Here is a 17,481-nt window from a genome sequence, read left to right as displayed (position 1 = left end):
TTTTCCTCCACCTACTGTCTAAAGTACTTACTTTACTCCCTGAAACCTAATACTAAAGTGTCACTTTTTCGCTCTCGGTAGTAAAAAACAGAAAAACTCCCTAGGGAGTAAAAGTGACTCCATTTAAATAACATGGGGAGCATCTCTATTTTGAAACTTACATTGTAATAGGTTAGAAGGTCTAAGCTCAGTTGAGAAAGCATAATAGAGGTGTCTGTCATTGAGTCAACTGAATTCAATACCACAACCAAAAAATTTGATCAACTCATGAAATATAATTTTTTGTTTAGTAAAATATAATTGATTATTTCAAACGAGAATGAACAGTTAATACTACAATTACATCAATAAAGCTGTATCAGCTACCAGACCTGAGCCAGCCAGGTCACTGGATAGTATTTAGCAGCTTCCATCTATAGAAGGCATTGACAAGACAGTTAGGATCGGCAACGTTGTTCTCCTTTATCTTTCTCCACTGCCATTATAACGTGGACCTCACTGAGGACTATTGTCTTCAGTTAACAGTGACATTTGCACCATAACGGTCATGTACCATGGCATTTATGCTATTTCTTCACTATGGTATTACTAAATGTAAATTACTAATAGACTTTTTAGCGCCATCCTGTAATATTTCAGATAGAATCAACAATCGAAAGTAGGCCTGGATCGGATATAGCGGGATGACGTGAGTCACAGCTGTGAAATGGAATTTCCCTCTGAGGGAAAAAACTCTGAAAAGGGAAAAACGCGTTTAAAGCAACACTCAACACCTACTTGGAATACTGGCAACAATGCCGTCCTATCATTTCTTCTGACTCTAAAACGTGAATCTCACTATATCTTACTTGAGAGGCTAAAAATCCAAATCGGGAACAGGGCTCCAGTGGGCGTGCTCTCAACTACAATGATAAAATTGCTGAGTCGAAATTGTAGAGTGCTCAAATAATTCTGAATACAGGTGGAAATTACTGAGATATTGCAATGCTAATGAATTTATTATTATTGAACGAAAATCCCAATTAAATGCTGCAAATCACCCCGAAGACTTGTGCAACGGCAAATATTGACAACAGTGTGAACATATATAATTTTTGTGCAGTAGCGCTCATCGAATTTCCGTCTTTTTGGTAGAGAGTTAGTGGGGAGGATATTTTTAATATTCTTTCCAAAGAATGGACATTGATATGTCCAAAGCTCCGCCAATTTATGTAGATGCATAACAATATAATTATTATTTATAGTTATTATATTACAAACTGCTTTTTCATATCATATACAGTTCAATAATTATTTTCTTAATCTATATCATGTAAATTCATCTATAATTTTGCTGTGTTGTAAGCTATTGTATATAAGTGTATAAGACAGTATATATTGTAATCTACATAAATAAAGTACTCAATCAATCAATCTAGCTGTTTACCCTGTTTTCAATATTTGCAGTTGCACAAGTCTTCGGTGTGATTTACAGCGTTTAATTTGGATTTTCGTTTAATAATAATGATTTATTCTGAATAGTTTTAAAAGTAAAGTAAACAAGGTCGGAACATGCAACAAACCGTTCTGAGACAAACCGTTGTCTGTCCCAACCATTCTCTATTATAACAAGCAGAAAAGACACCATAGTGTGTTGCATACATTTTTAACTGTCGTTAATCATTATACATAAATCCTCACATTTTTAACTGTCATTAATCATTATACATAAATCCTTCCCATCCAGTGAAAGTTGATAGTGACGTCATATTTTGAACAAATGGCATCTCTCCTTAGAAAGTTGACGTCTGATTTTACATAACTTAGTTTGAAAAAGGAAGAAACAGCTTCGTTGTGATTTTGTGTAGCATGTAAAAGAATTGAACCCTCCACACAGGAGCGAGGCGAACTCTTACAAGTGTTTTACATAACATTTTCACCAATTTATTGATGCAATCTATAGAATTTTGATGATGATGATGATTATTACTATGCAATAGTAACTTAGGCCGTAAATAAGATTTAGAATAGTTTTGTAAAATAATGATATATTAAGCTCAACTACCGGCTAGCTTTGTTTCTATTTATTATTTTATTGTAAGTTTATTATAAATTGGCCTAGTATTTTAATGAATTCTATATAATTTGATGTTGATTTATCTTTGAAACAGCAGTGTAAGCAAATCTTATGGCTATTTCTTTAATGTGTGAATACTACTTATTCGAGCATAAGCTCGCGGGTTCGACACCCCTTTCCTTATTTCTATTCAATATTATGCTGATATTATGTTGATATTATTATTAATTTATTATATACAGGCACATGCTTCACGCTTATACCGTTATTTTCAATATTTTAAAGTCAATTTGCTTTAGGGAACTTGTTAGATCTTCCAAGATGAAGCTTTAAAACTCACCAAAAAATCCAGATGTTTCAAAATTTCAATCAAGGGCTGAATAGGTATTATTTTTTAATATGTGACTGTAATTTCAGCGTGAATGAAAGACGTTGAAGAGATATAGACCCACAATGCCTATAGCTATACCCATATAGGCTGACCCACAATGCCTATACCTTCCCAATGATAGCTGTCACTTGAAATTCAAGGCCGCCATTGGAGTATTTTAGAACGAGATATTATATCTATATGTTTGTAATGTTATAAATTACAAACGCATTGGTATGTAATAATCTTATAGGTTGCCCCCTCAGTGGCCGATTTCAATTCCAAGTACGACACTAGCGCTGCATGTGAGTCTAAGCATCTTTAAGGTCTTTGATTTTGAACAACTGCCCATAATAATATTTAATGTATCATTGTAAATTTTATGTTTACATTAGACTTTGATATCAAGATGGCCTATGATAGTTTTAATAATATGAAACACATGTCACCATAGTTATATACTATAAAGTATTCTAGCTCTCTGATCTATAATGAGGTCCACGTTATATTGGCAGTGTTTGTTTAGTATTGCTATCCTTGTCTATCATTCAACAAAGCGGGTAGCGCTATCTCTTTCTCGCTTTGCTGTGTTGCCAGATCGTCTTTTAACAATGTAGATATCTAACAAAATATTTCATTTTAATAATGAAATATTGAAAAATATAATTTCTCGCTTGATAAAATATAATTGATTATTTTAAACGAGAATGAACAGTTAATATTACATAAAAAATTTAATCATCTACATAAATAAACATATGAATCTTTTCAACCTGCGTGTTTCACCGTATAACCTCCGTCCCTCATCTATTACCTTTCAAATTACAGATACTATTTTATCAATTTGTAGAAAACAATTTTTATATCAGGTATCAAAGCTCATCAATGTTATTTATTCCTAACCATTTTATCACTAGTAAATTGAATAGAAAACTGCTAATTGAAATTCATACATGGATAATCTCGAACAATGTAATTTTGGCAATGTAATTTCCTCATAGCTTAGTATAAAGACTTCATGTTTTTTATGTAATCTTCAACTATTCTTAACTTTCCCCTATGTCTTCACTCTGCTTTCTCTTCCCTTCCTCACTCACTTTTTCTTTTCCCTATTTCTTAATAATATCCCATTATTATTTTCTTGTACTGTTAAGCATTGAACACTCGGCCTCTGCGCTCAGGTTCCTCGAACCTTGCAGGGACTTCCCGTTTTTAATATAGTTATGTTAGTTATGTAATATTACATCAATAAACCTGTATCAGCTTCCGTCTATAGAAGGCATTGACAAGACAGAGGATCGGCAACGTTGTTCTTCTATATTTCTCTACTGCCATTATAACTTTGACCTCACTATAGCAACTGCATAATTAAGGTAAGCGCACATAGATCGTCATCGGACGGACGATTATATTTGATGCATTGTTTTCAATTGGAGTGCCCATACTTATCCGCATCGTATAGGTATGCGCACTCCAATTGAAAACAATGCATCAAATATAATCGTCAGATGACGATCTGTGTGCGCCTACCTTTTTATGACTGTGTGGTGGGCCACTTGAAAATTGCAAGTTTCATAAAAATCTGGAAATAGTGATTAGGGCAATAACATAAACCTAAAGTCTTACAGTCAGCTGTTCCTGACTGAAAACAGCTGATCATTCGATCACAGAATGTCTAATGTGTTGAAGAAATTAATGCAATAATCTGTTTAGAAGTTGATGTCACCATTTTTATTGTAGTCGAAATATGATTAAGCTTTTACTTGAAAAATATTGTGATCTTCTACTGTAGTATGTAAATTTTCTAGTGTAATATTAAAGAATGTATTATGCTCTATGATTACTATTCCAATATTGTTTGTTTCATTTTAATATAATTAATTATGTGCTTTATTGTGTTTGAACTTGATTCGAAAGACAATGATCTCAAATGTTATCTTATGTAAAAACAGAGTGTTACACTTATATAAATATTTGTACTATGTTTTGCTAAATTTATTGAAAACTTATGAAACTATTTATGCACTCAATTGTTATTTGTAAATAGTCTTAGCTTTGAGAAATTGATTTGCTGCAGGCTTTTATACTCCATTTCCAATATTATTGCTATTTATTGTTTTTGATTGTTCTGTTTGTTATGAAATCTTATAGAAATATAAATGATTACACACAGACGTCGAATTCTTTGTGTACCTCAATCAGATATAGATATATCCATTATATATAGATTATATAAAGGATATAGACATCTCCAATCAAACATAGAAGGAAAATAACATGCTTTAATTTCACTATGGATCAACTCAAACCAAAATAGTTCGCGCAACAAGTAATGCGCAACTAGTGCGCAAAGTGACAGTCTGCTGCACCGAAAGAAACGTTTACGCCCGAGCCATAGGCGAGGGCGGAATGGTTTCTTGAGTGCAGCAGAGGAACTTTGCGCACGTATTTCACATTAAATTTTTCCCACAGTTACCATTGAATATGAAAAGTGAGTAATTATGGGTAAAATTCCCTGAAATACATCAAATGTTCTTCTGTGTAATTTTATCATTAATAAAAACTTTAATTTATTTAAAATTGAATAATGTAGTAGTAAATGCATGAAGGCGGCACTCATGTGGAGGCTGGCACTGTCATCCACTGTTGTCCACTGCCTTAATATTATAACGTGCACCACAGTCAGTGTTACCAACATAATTTATTTTGATTTTCCTGCACTGGTGTTCCATATAACCTACTAACTATTTTGCGTTGTCATGCTGCAAATCTGGAGTACGCAAAGTATTACTTTGCGCACTAGAGCGGAAAAGTGATTCTTTGCGGCCTGCAATTAGTGCAGAAATGGCCACTTTTCAGGGTATCTGTAGGAAAAATGTTTTACACAATAGAGAATAAGAAAAAGGCTGAAACATGGCATACTTAGGCTCCTTGATGCGAGGAACACGGATCTGCAATCGAATTTGAAAAAAATTATGTTTGCAGCTGCATAACTCACCCTGTATATAGTATATAATATATAGCATAACTCACCCTGTACAGTAGCTAGGGATGCCAAATATGGCACCGACATTAGTCAGGTCAAGCTTTATTTATGGTGCAAATTTCAGCCAAATCTGAGTACATATCGCCCGTCATTCTCATTAAATGAGACAAGTCGTAACAAAGTAGATGTATTGGAAAATGTATCTAGCAGGTATATTCATGGAGAAGTGATTTTTTACAATAATCAATTTAAACTGTTCAATTCAGTTTTGTCTGAGAAACCTTTATTTGATGACACTTTTGATTTTAGTGGAAAAATTCTCATCAAGGAAATTCAAGAACTCTGAACGGATGGTCTGATTTGTTGAGTTTGGTATCAAATGATAGATATAGAGGAGACAAAGTCAGTCATAAGATAAAATTGGAAATATAATAACAATTCAGCAGATATGGCAGAAAAAAAGTATCTCAGATTTGGCTGGAATTTGCACCATAGATAAAGCATGACCTAGGAATAACAGATCCAAATTTGGCACCCCCAGCTACTATACAGGTAAGTTATGAAGCTGCAAACATAAAATTGCCAAATTTTCAAGTAGTCATATCTCTTGAACGGTAAGGAATTTTGCAAATATGATTCCAGATTCGTGTTTCTCGCATCAAAAACCATAAGATATCAGAGTTTGAGAGATTTTTATTTTTCACCAAAAATTGATAAAAAGCATGGACTAACCATCATGAATTTCACTGGAACAAAAAGTATCTCAGATTTGGCTGGAATTTGCACCATAAATAAAGCATGTCCTGAGATATGTCAGAGCCAAATTTGGCACCCCCAGCTACTATACAGGGTAAGTTATGAAGCTGCAAACATAAAATTTTCAAAATTTCAAGTACTCATATCTCTTGAACGGTAAGGAATTTTGCAAATATGATTCCAGATTCATGTTTCTCGCATCAAAAACCATAAGATATCAGAGTTTGAGCGATTTTTATCCTTCACCAAAAATTGATAAAAAGCATGGACTTCATGGACATCATGAATTTCACTGGAACAAAAAGTATCTCAGATTTGGCTGGAATTTGCACCATAGATAAAGCATGTCCTGAGATATGTCAGAGCCAAATTTGGCATCCCTAGCTACAATACAGGGTAAGTTATGAAGCGGCAAACATAAAATTTCCAAATTTTCAAGTAGTCATATCTCTTGAACGGTGAGGAATTTTGCAAATATGATTCCAGATTCGTGTTCCTCGCATCAAAGACCATAAGATATCAGAGTTTGAGCGATTTTTATTTTCCACAAAAAATTGATAAAAAGCATGGACTAACCATCATGAATTTCACTGGAACAAAAAGTATCTCAGATTTGGCTGGAATTTGCACCATGGATAAAGCATGACCTAGGAAATAACACATACAAATTTGGCACCCCCAGCTACTATACAGGGTAAGTTATGAAGCTGCAAACATAAAATTTCCAAATTTTCAAGTAGTCATATCCCTTGAACTGTAAGGAATTTTGCAAATATGATTCCAGATTCGTGTTTCTCGCATCAAAAACCAAAAGATATCAGAGTTTGAGCGATTTTTATTTTTCACCAAAAATTGATAAAAAGCATGGACTAACCATCATGAATTTCACTGGAACAAAAAGTATCTCAGATTTGGCTGGAATTTGCACCATGGATAAAGCATGACCTAGGAAATAACACATACAAATTTGGCACCCCCAGCTACTATACAGGGTAAGTTATGAAGCTGCAAACATAAAATTTCCAAATTTTCAAGTAGTCATATCCCTTGAACTGTAAGGAATTTTGCAAATATGATCCCAGATTCGTGTTTCTCGCATCAAAAACCATAAGATATCAGAGTTTGAGCGATTTTTATTTTCCACAAAAAATTGATAAAAAGCATGGACTAACCATCATGAATTTCACTGGAACAAAAAGTATCTCAGATTTGGCTGGAATTTGCACCATAGATAAAGCATGACATAGGAAATAACAGATCCAAATTTGGCACCCCCAGTCACTTTACAGGGTAAGTTATGAAGCTGCAAACATAAAATCTCCAAATTTTCAAGTAGTCATATCTCTTGAACGGTAAGGAATTTTGCAAATATGATTCCAGATTCGTATTTCTCGCATCAAAAACCATAAGATATCGGAGTTCGGGTGATTTTTATTTTCCACCAAATTTGATAAAAAGCATGGACTAACCATCATGAATTTCACTGGAACAAAAAGTATCTCAGATTTGGCTGGAATTTGCACCATAGATAGAGCATGACCTAGGAAATAACCGATCCAAATTTGGCACCCCCAGCTACTATACAGGGTGAGTTATGAAGCTGCAAACATAAAATTTCCAAATTTTCTAGTAGTCATATCTCTTGAACGGTAGGGAATTTTGCAAATATGATTCCAGATTCGTGTTTCTCGCATCAAATACCATAAGATATCAGAGTTTGAGCGATTTTTATTTTTCACCAAAAATTGATAAAAAGCATGGACTAACCATCATGAATTTCACTGGAACAAAAAGTATCTCAGATTTGGCTGGAATTTGCACCATAGATAAAGCATGACTTAGGAAATAACAGATCCAAATTTGGCACCCCCAGCTACTATACAGGGTAAGTTATGAAGCTGCAAACATAAAATTTCCAAATTTTCAAGTAGTCATATCTCTTGAACGGTGAGGAATTTTGCAAATATGATTCCAGATTCGTGTTTCTCGCATCAAAAACCATAAGATATCAGAGTTTGAGCGATTTTTATTTTCCACCAAAAATTGATAAAGAGCATGGACTAACCATCATGAATTTCACTGGAACAAAAAGTATCTCAGATTTGGCTGAAATTTGCACCATAGATAAAGCATGACCTGGGAAATAACAGAGCCAAATTTGGCACCCCCAGCTACTATACAGGGTAAGTTATGAAGCTGAAAACATAAAATTTCCAAATTTTCAAGTAGTCATATCTCTCGAACGGTGAGGAATTTTGCAAGTATGATTCCAGATTCGTGTTTCTCGCATCAAAAACCTTAAGATATCAGAGTTTGAGCGATTTTTATTTTTCACCAAAAATTGATAAAAAGCATGGACTAACCATCATGAATTTCACTGGAACAAAAAGTATCTCAGATTTGGCTGGAATTTGCACCATAGATGAAGCATGACCTAGGAAATAACAGATCCAAATTTGGCACCCCCAGCTACTATACAGGGTAAGTTATGAAGCTGCAAACATAAAATTTCCAAATTTTCTAGTAGTCATATCTCTTGAACGGTAAGGAATTTTGCAAATATGATTCCAGATTCGTGTTTCTCGCATCAAAAACCATAAGATATCAGAGTTTGAGCGATTTTTATTTTTCACCAAAAATTGATAAAAAGCATGGACTAACCATCATGAATTTCACTGGAACAAAAAGTATCTCAGATTTGGCTGGAATTTGCACCATAGATAAAGCTTGTCCTGAGATATGTCAGAGCCAAATTTGGCACCCCCAGCTACTATACAGGGTAAGTTATGAAGCTGCAAACATAAAATTTCCAAATTTTCAAGTAGTCATATCTCTTGAACGGTAGGAATTTTGCAAATATGATTCCAGATTCGTGTTTCTCGCATCAAAAACCATAAGATATCAGAGTTTGAGCGATTTTTATTTTTCACCAAAAATTGATAAAAAGCATGGACTAACCATCATGAATTTCACTGGAACAAAAAGTATCTCAGATTTTGCTGGAATTTGCACCATAGATAAAGCATGACCTAGGAAATAACAGATCCAAATTTGGCACCCCCAGCTACTATACAGGTAAGTTATGAAGCTGCAAACATAAAATTTCCAAATTTTCAAGTAGTCATATCTCTTGAACGGTAAGGAATTTTGCAAATATGATTCCAGATTCGTGTTTCTCGCATCAAAAACCATAAGATATCAGAGTTTGAGCGATTTTTATTTTTCACCAAAAATTGATAAAAAGCATGGACTAACCATCATGAATTTCACTGGAACAAAAAGTATCTCAGATTTGGCTGGAATTTGCACCATAGATAAAGCATGACCTAGGAAATAACAGATCCAAATTTGGCACCCCCAGCTACTATACAGGGTAAGTTATGAAGCTGCAAACATAAAATTTCCAAATTTTCAAGTAGTCATATCTCTTGAACGGTAAGGAATTTTGCAAATATGATTCCAGATTCGTGTTTCTCGCATCAAAAACCATAAGATATCAGAGTTTGAGCGATTTTTATTTTTCACCAAAAATTGATAAAAAGCATGGACTAACCATCATGAATTCACTGGAACAAAAAGTATCTCAGATTTTGCTGGAATTTGCACCATAGATAAAGCATGACCTAGGAAATAACCGATCCAAATTTGGCACCCCCAGCTACTATACAGGGTAAGTTATGAAGCTGCAAACATAAAATTTCCAAATTTTCTAGTAGTCATATCTCTTGAACGGGAAGAATTTTGCAAATATGATTCCAGATTCGTGTTTCTCGCATCAAAAACCATAAGATAACAGAGTTTGAGCGATTTTTATTCTCCACAAAAAATTGATAAGAAGCATGGACTAACCATCATGAATTTCACTACAACAAAAAGTATCTCAGATTTGGCTGGAATTTGCACCATAGATAAAGCATGACCTAGGAAATAACAGATCCAAATTTGGCACCCCCAGCTACTATACAGGTTAAGTTATGAAGCTGCAAACAAAAAATTTCCAAATTTTCAAGCAGTCATATCTCTTGAACGGTGAGGAATTTTGCAAATATGATTCCAGATTCGTGTTTCTCGCATCAAAAACAATAAGATATCAGAGTTTGAGCGATTTTTATTCTCCACAAAAAATTGATAAGAAGCATGGACTAACCATCATGAATTTCACTGGAACAAAAAGTATCTCAGATTTGGCTGGAATTTGCACCATAGATGAAGCATGACCTAGGAAATAACAGATCTAAATTTGGCACCCCCAGCTACTATACAGGGTAGATTATGAAGCTGCAAACATAAAATTTCCAAATTTTCAAGTAGTCATATCTCTTGAACGGTAAGAATTTTGCAAATATGATTCCAGATTCGTGTTTCTCGCATCAAAAACCATAAGAAATCAGAGTTTGAGCGATTTTTATTTTTCACCAAAAATTAATAAAAAGCATGGACTAACCATCATGAATTTCACTGGAACAAAAAGTATCTCAGATTTGGCTGGAATTCGCACCATAGATAATGCATGACCTAGGAAATAACAGATCCAATTTGGCACCCCCAGCTACTATACAGGGTAAGTTATGAAGCTGCAAACATAAAATTTCCAAATTTTCAAGTAGTTGTCATATCTCTTGAACGGTAAGGAATTTCGCAAATATGATTCCAGATTTGTGTTTCTCGCATCAAAAACCATAAGATATCAGAGTTTGAGCGATTTTTATTTTTCACCAAAAATTGATAAAAAGCATGGACTAACCATCATGAATTTCACTGGAACAAAAAGTATCTCAGATTTGGCTGGAATTTGCACCATAGATAAAGCATGACCTAGGAAATAACAGATCTAAATTTGGCACCCCCAGCTACTATACAGGGTAAGTTATGAAGCTGCAACATAAAATTTCCAAATTTTCAAGTAGTCATATCTCTTGAACGGTAAGGAATTTTGCAAATGTGATTCCAGATTCGAGTTTCTCGCATCAAAAACCATAAGATCTCAGACTTTGAGCGATTTTTATTCTTCACCAAAATTGATGAAAAGCATGGACAAACCATCATGAATTTCACTGGAACAAAAAGTATCTCAGATTTGGCTGGAATTGACATCATAGATAAAGCATGACCTAGGAAATAACAGATCCAAATTTGGCACCCCCAGCTACTATACAGGGTAAGTTATGAAGCTGCAAACATAAAATTTCCAAATTTTCAAGTAGTCATATCTCTTGAACGGTAAGGAATTTTGCAAATATGATTCCAGATTCGTGTTCTCGCATCAAAAACCATAAGATATCAGAGTTTGAGCGATTTTTATTTTTCACCAAAAATTGATAAAAAGCATGGACTAACCATCATGAATTTCACTGGAACAAAAAGTATCTCAGATTTGGCTGGAATTTGCACCATAGATAAAGCATGACCTAGGAAATAACAGAGCCAAATTTGGCACCTCCAGCTACTATACAGGGTAAGTTATGAAGCTGCAAACATGAAATTTCCAAATTTTCAAGTAGTCATATCTCTTGAACGGTAAGGAATTTTGCAAATATGATTCCAGATTCGTGTTTCTCGCATCAAAAACCATGAGATATCAGAGTTTGAGCGATTTTTATTTTTCACCAAAAATTGATAAAAAGCATGGAATAACCATCATGAATTTCACTGGAACAAAAAGTATCTCAGATTTGGTTGGAATTTGCACCATAGATAAAGCATGACCTAGGAAATAACAGATCCAAATTTGGCACCCCCAGCTACTATACAGGGTAAGTTATGAAGCTGCAAACATAAAATTTCCAAATTTTCAAGTGGTCATATCTCTTGAACGGTAAGGAATTTTGCAAATATGATTCCAGATTCGTGTTTCTCGCATCAAAAACCATAAGATATCAGAGTTTGAGCGATTTTTATTTTTCACCAAAAATTGATAAAAAGCATGGACTAACCATCATGAATTTCACTGGAACAAAAAGTATCTCAGATTTGGCTGGAATTTGCACCATAGATGAAGCATGGCCTAGGAAATAACAGATCCGAATTTGGCACCCCCAGCTACTATACAGGGTAAGTTATGAAGCTGCAAACATAAAATTTCCAAATTTTCAAGTAGTCATATCTCTTGAACGGTGAGGAATTTTGCAAATATGATTCCAGATTCGTGTTTCTCGCATCAAAAACCATAAGATATCGGAGTTTGAGCGATTTTTATTTTTCACCAAAAATTGATAAAAAGCATGGACTAACCATCATGAATTTCACTGGAACAAAAAGTATCTCAGATTGGCTGGAATTTGCACCATAGATAAAGCATGACCTAGGAAATAATTATGAAGCTGCAAACATAAAATTTCCAAATTTTCAAGTAGTCATATCTCTTGAACGGTAAGGAATTTTGCAAATATGATTCCAGATTCGTGTTTCTCGCATCAAAAACCATAAGATATCAGAGTTTGAGCGATTTTTATCTTCCACCAAAAATTGATAAAAAGCATGGACTAACCATCATGAATTTCACTGGAACAAAAAGTATCTCAGATTTGGCTGGAATTTTCACCATAGATAAAGCATGACCTAGGAAATAACAGATCCAAATTTGGCACCCCCAGCTACTATACAGGGTAAGTTATGAAGCTGCAAACATAAAATTTCCAATTTTCAAGTAGTCATATCTCTTGAACGGTGAGGAATTTTGCAAATATGATTCCAGATTCGTGTTTCTCGCATCAAAAACCATAAGATATCAGAGTTTGAGCGATTTTTATTTTTCACCAAAAATTGATAAAAAGCATGGACAAACCATCATGAATTTCACTGGAACAAAAATTATCTCAGATTTGGCTGGAATTTGCACCATAGATAAAGCATGACCTAGGAAATAACAGATCCAAATTTGGCACCCCCAGCTACTATACAGGGTAAGTTATGAAGCTGCAAACATAAAATTTCCAAATTTTCAAGTAATCATATCTCTTGAACGGTGAGGAATTTTGCAAATATGATTCCAGATTCGTGTTTCTGGCATCAAAGACCATTAGATCACAGAGTTTGAGCGATTTTTATTTTCCACAAAAAATTGATGAAAAGCATGGAAACACACTGGGAACAAAAAGTATCTCAGATTTGGCTGGAATTTGCACCATAGATAAAGCATGTCCTGAGATATGTCAGAGCCAAATTTGGCACCCCCAGCTACTATACAGGGTAAGTTATGAAGCTGCAAACATAAAATTTCCAAATTTTCGAGTAGTCATATCTCTTGAACGGTAAGGAATTTTGCAAATATGATTCCAGATTCGTGTTTCTCGCATCAAAAACCATAAGATATCAGAGTTTGAGCGATTTTTATTTTTCACCAAAAATTGATAAAAAGCATGGACTAACCATCATGAATTTCACTGGAACAAAAAGTATCTCAGATTTGGCTGGAATTTGCACCATAGATAAAGCGTGTCCTGAGATATGTCAGAGCCAAATTTGGCACCCCCAGCTACTATACAGGGTAAGTTATGAAGCTGCAAACATAAAATTTCCAAATTTTCAAGTAGTCATATCTCTTGAACGGTGAGGATTTTGCAAATATGATTCCAGATTCGTGTTTCTCGCATCAAAAACCATAAGATATCAGAGTTTGAGCGATTTTTATTTTTCACCAAAAATTGATAAAAAGCATGGACAAACCATCATGAATTCACTGGAACAAAAAGTATCTCAGATTTGGCTGGAATTTGCACCATAGATAAAGCATGACCTAGGAATAACAGATCCAAATTGGCACCCCCAGCTACTATACAGGGTAAGTTATGAAGCTGCAAACATAAAATTTCCAAATTTTCTAGTAGTCATATCTCTTGAACGGTAAGGAATTTTGCAAATATGATTCCAGATTCGTGTTTCTCGCATCAAAAACCATAAGATATCAGAGTTTGAGCGATTTTTATTTTTCACCAAAAATTGATAAAAAGCATGGACTAACCATCATGAATTTCACTGGAACAAAAAGTATCTCAGATTTGGCTGGAATTTGCACCATAGATAGAGCATGACCTAGGAAATAACAGATCCAAATTGGCACCCCCAGCTACTATACAGGGTAAGTTATGAAGCTGCAAACATAAAATTTCCAAATTTTCAGTAGTCATATCTCTTGAACGGTAAGGAATTTTGCAATATGATTCCAGATTCGTGTTTCTCGCATCAAAAACCATAAGATATCAGAGTTTGAGCGATTTTTATTTTTCACCAAAAATTGATAAAAAGCATGGACTAACCATCATGAATTTCACTGGAACAAAAAGTATCTCAGATTTGGCTGGAATTTGCACCATAGATGAAGCATGACCTAGGAAATAACAGATCCAAATTTGGCACCCCCAGCTACTATACAGGGTAAGTTATGAAGCTGCAAACATAAAATTTCCAAATTTTCAAGTAGTCATATCTCTTGAACGGTGAGGAATTTTGCAAATATGATTCCAGATTCGTGTTTCTCGCATCAAAAACCATAAGATATCAGAGTTTGAGCGATTTTTATTTTTCACCAAAAATTGATAAAAAGCATGGACTAACCATCATGAATTTCACTGGAACAAAAAGTATCTCAGATTTGGCTGGAATTTGCACCATAGATAAAGCATGACCTAGGAAATAACAGATCCAATTTGGCACCCCCAGCTACTATACAGGGTAAGTTATGAAGCTGCAAACATAAAATTTCCAAATTTTCTAGTAGTCATATCTCTTGAACGGTGAGGAATTTTGCAAATATGATTCCATCATGAATTTCACTGGAACAAAAAGTATCTCAGATTGGCTGGAATTTGCACCATAGATAAAGCATGACCTAGGAATAACAGATCCAAATTTGGCACCCCCAGCTACTATACAGGTAAGTTATGAAGCTGCAAACATAAAATTTCCAAATTTTCAAGTAGTCATATCTCTTGAACGGTGAGGAATTTTGCAAATATGATTCCAGATTCGTGTTTCTCGCATCAAAAACCATAAGATATCAGAGTTTGAGCGATTTTTATTTTTCACCAAAAATTGATAAAAAGCATGGACTAACCATCATGAATTTCACTGGAACAAAAAGTATCTCAGATTGGCTGGAATTTGCACCATAGATAAAGCATGACCTAGGAATAACAGATCCAAATTTGGCACCCCCAGCTACTATACAGGGTAAGTTATGAAGCTGCAAACATAAAATTTCCAAATTTTCAAGTAGTCATATCTCTTGAACGGTAAGGAATTTTGCAAATATGATTCCAGATTCGTGTTTCTCGCATCAAAAACCATAAGATATCAGAGTTTGAGCGATTTTTATTTTTCACCAAAAATTGATAAAAAGCATGGACTAACCATCATGAATTTCACTGGAACAAAAAGTATCTCAGATTTGGCTGGAATTTGCACCATAGATGAAGCATGACCTGGGAAATAACAGATCCAATTTGGCACCCCCAGCTACTATACAGGGTAAGTTATGAAGCTGCAAACATAAAATTTCCAAATTTTCAAGTAGTCATATCTCTTGAACGGTGAGGAATTTTGCAAATATGATTCCAGATTTGTGTTTCTCGCATCAAAAACCATAAGATATTGGAGTTTGAGCGATTTTTATCTTCCACCAAAAATTGATGAAAAGCATGGACTAACCATCATGGATTTTACTGGAACAAACAGTATCTCAGATTTGGCTGGAATTTGCACCATAGATAAAGCATGTCCTGAGATATGTCAGAGCCAAATTTGGCACCCCCAGCTACTATACAGGGTAAGTTATGAAGCTGCAAACATAAAATTTCCAAATTTTCAAGTAGTCATATCTCTTGAACGGTAAGGAATTTTGCAAATATGATTCCAGATTCGTGTTTCTCGCATCAAAAACCATTAGATCACAGAGTTTGAGCGATTTTTATTTTCCACAAAAAATTGATGAAAAGCATGGACTAACCATCGTGAAACACACTGGAACAAAAAGTATCTCAGATTTTGCTAGAATTTGCACCATAGATAAAGCGTGTCCTGAGATATGTCAGAGCCAAATTTGGCACCCCCAGCTACTATACAGGGTAAGTTATGAAGCTGCAAACATAAAATTTCCAAATTTTCAAGTAGTCATATCTCTTGAACGGGAAGAATTTTGCAAATATGATCCAGATCGTGTTTCTCGCATCGAAAACCATAAGATATCAGAGTTTGAGCGATATTTATTTTTCACCAAAAATTGATAAAAAGCATGAACTAACCATCATGATTTCACTGGAACAAAAAGTATCTCAGATTTGGCTGTAATTTGCACCTTAGATAAAGCATGACCTAGGAAATAACAGACCCAAATTTGGCACCCCCAGCTACTATACAGGGTAAGTTATGAAGCTGCAAACATAAAATTTCAAAATTTTCAAGTAGTCATATCTCTTGAACGGTGAGGAATTTTGCAAATATGAACCCAGATTCGTGTTTCTCGCATCAAAAACCATAAGATATCAGAGTTTGAGCGATTTTTATTTTTCACCAAAAATTGATAAAAAGCATGGACTAACCATCATGAATTTCACTGGAACAAAAAGTATCTCAGATTTGGCTGGAATTTGCACCATATATAAAGCATGACCTAGGAAATAACAGAGTCAAATTTGGCACCCCCAGCTACTATACAGGGTAAGTTATAAAGCTGCAAACATAAAATTTCCAAATTTTCAAGTAGTCATATCTCTTGAACGGTAAGGAATTTTGCAAATATGATTCCAGATTCGTGTTTCTCGCATCAAAAACCATAAGATATCAGAGTTTGAGCGATTTTTATTTTTCACCAAAAATTGATAAAAAGCATGGTGAATTCACTGGAACAAAAAGTATCTCAGATTTGGCTGAAATTTGCACCATAGAAAAGCGTGTCCTGAGATATGTCAGAGCCAAATTTGGCTCCCCCAGCTACTATACAGGATGAGTTATACAGGCTGCAAACATAAAATTTCCAAATGGTCATATCTCCTGAACGGTAATGTATTTGTTTCACGATGGTTTTTCTCAATTTTTTTGTAAAAAATGAAAATCGCTCAAACTCGGTGATCTTACAGTATGGTCTTTGACACGATGAACACGAATCTGGAATCAGATCTGCAAAATTCCTTACCGTTCAGGAGATATGACCATTTCAATTTTATGTTTGCAGCTTCATAACTCACCCTGTATATCTGGGGGTGCCAAATTTGGCACTGACATATCTCAGGACACGCTTTATCTATGGTGCAAATTTCAGCCAAATCTGAGATACTTTTTGTTCAGTGTGTTTCACGATGGTTAGTCCATGCTTTTCAT

This window comes from Nilaparvata lugens, chromosome 14 (genome assembly GCF_014356525.2).
Source record: "Nilaparvata lugens isolate BPH chromosome 14, ASM1435652v1, whole genome shotgun sequence".
Taxonomy (NCBI): Eukaryota; Metazoa; Arthropoda; class Insecta; order Hemiptera; family Delphacidae; genus Nilaparvata; species Nilaparvata lugens.
The sequence above is the reverse complement of the archived record's forward strand: the minus strand, read 5'-3'. Positions refer to the sequence as shown.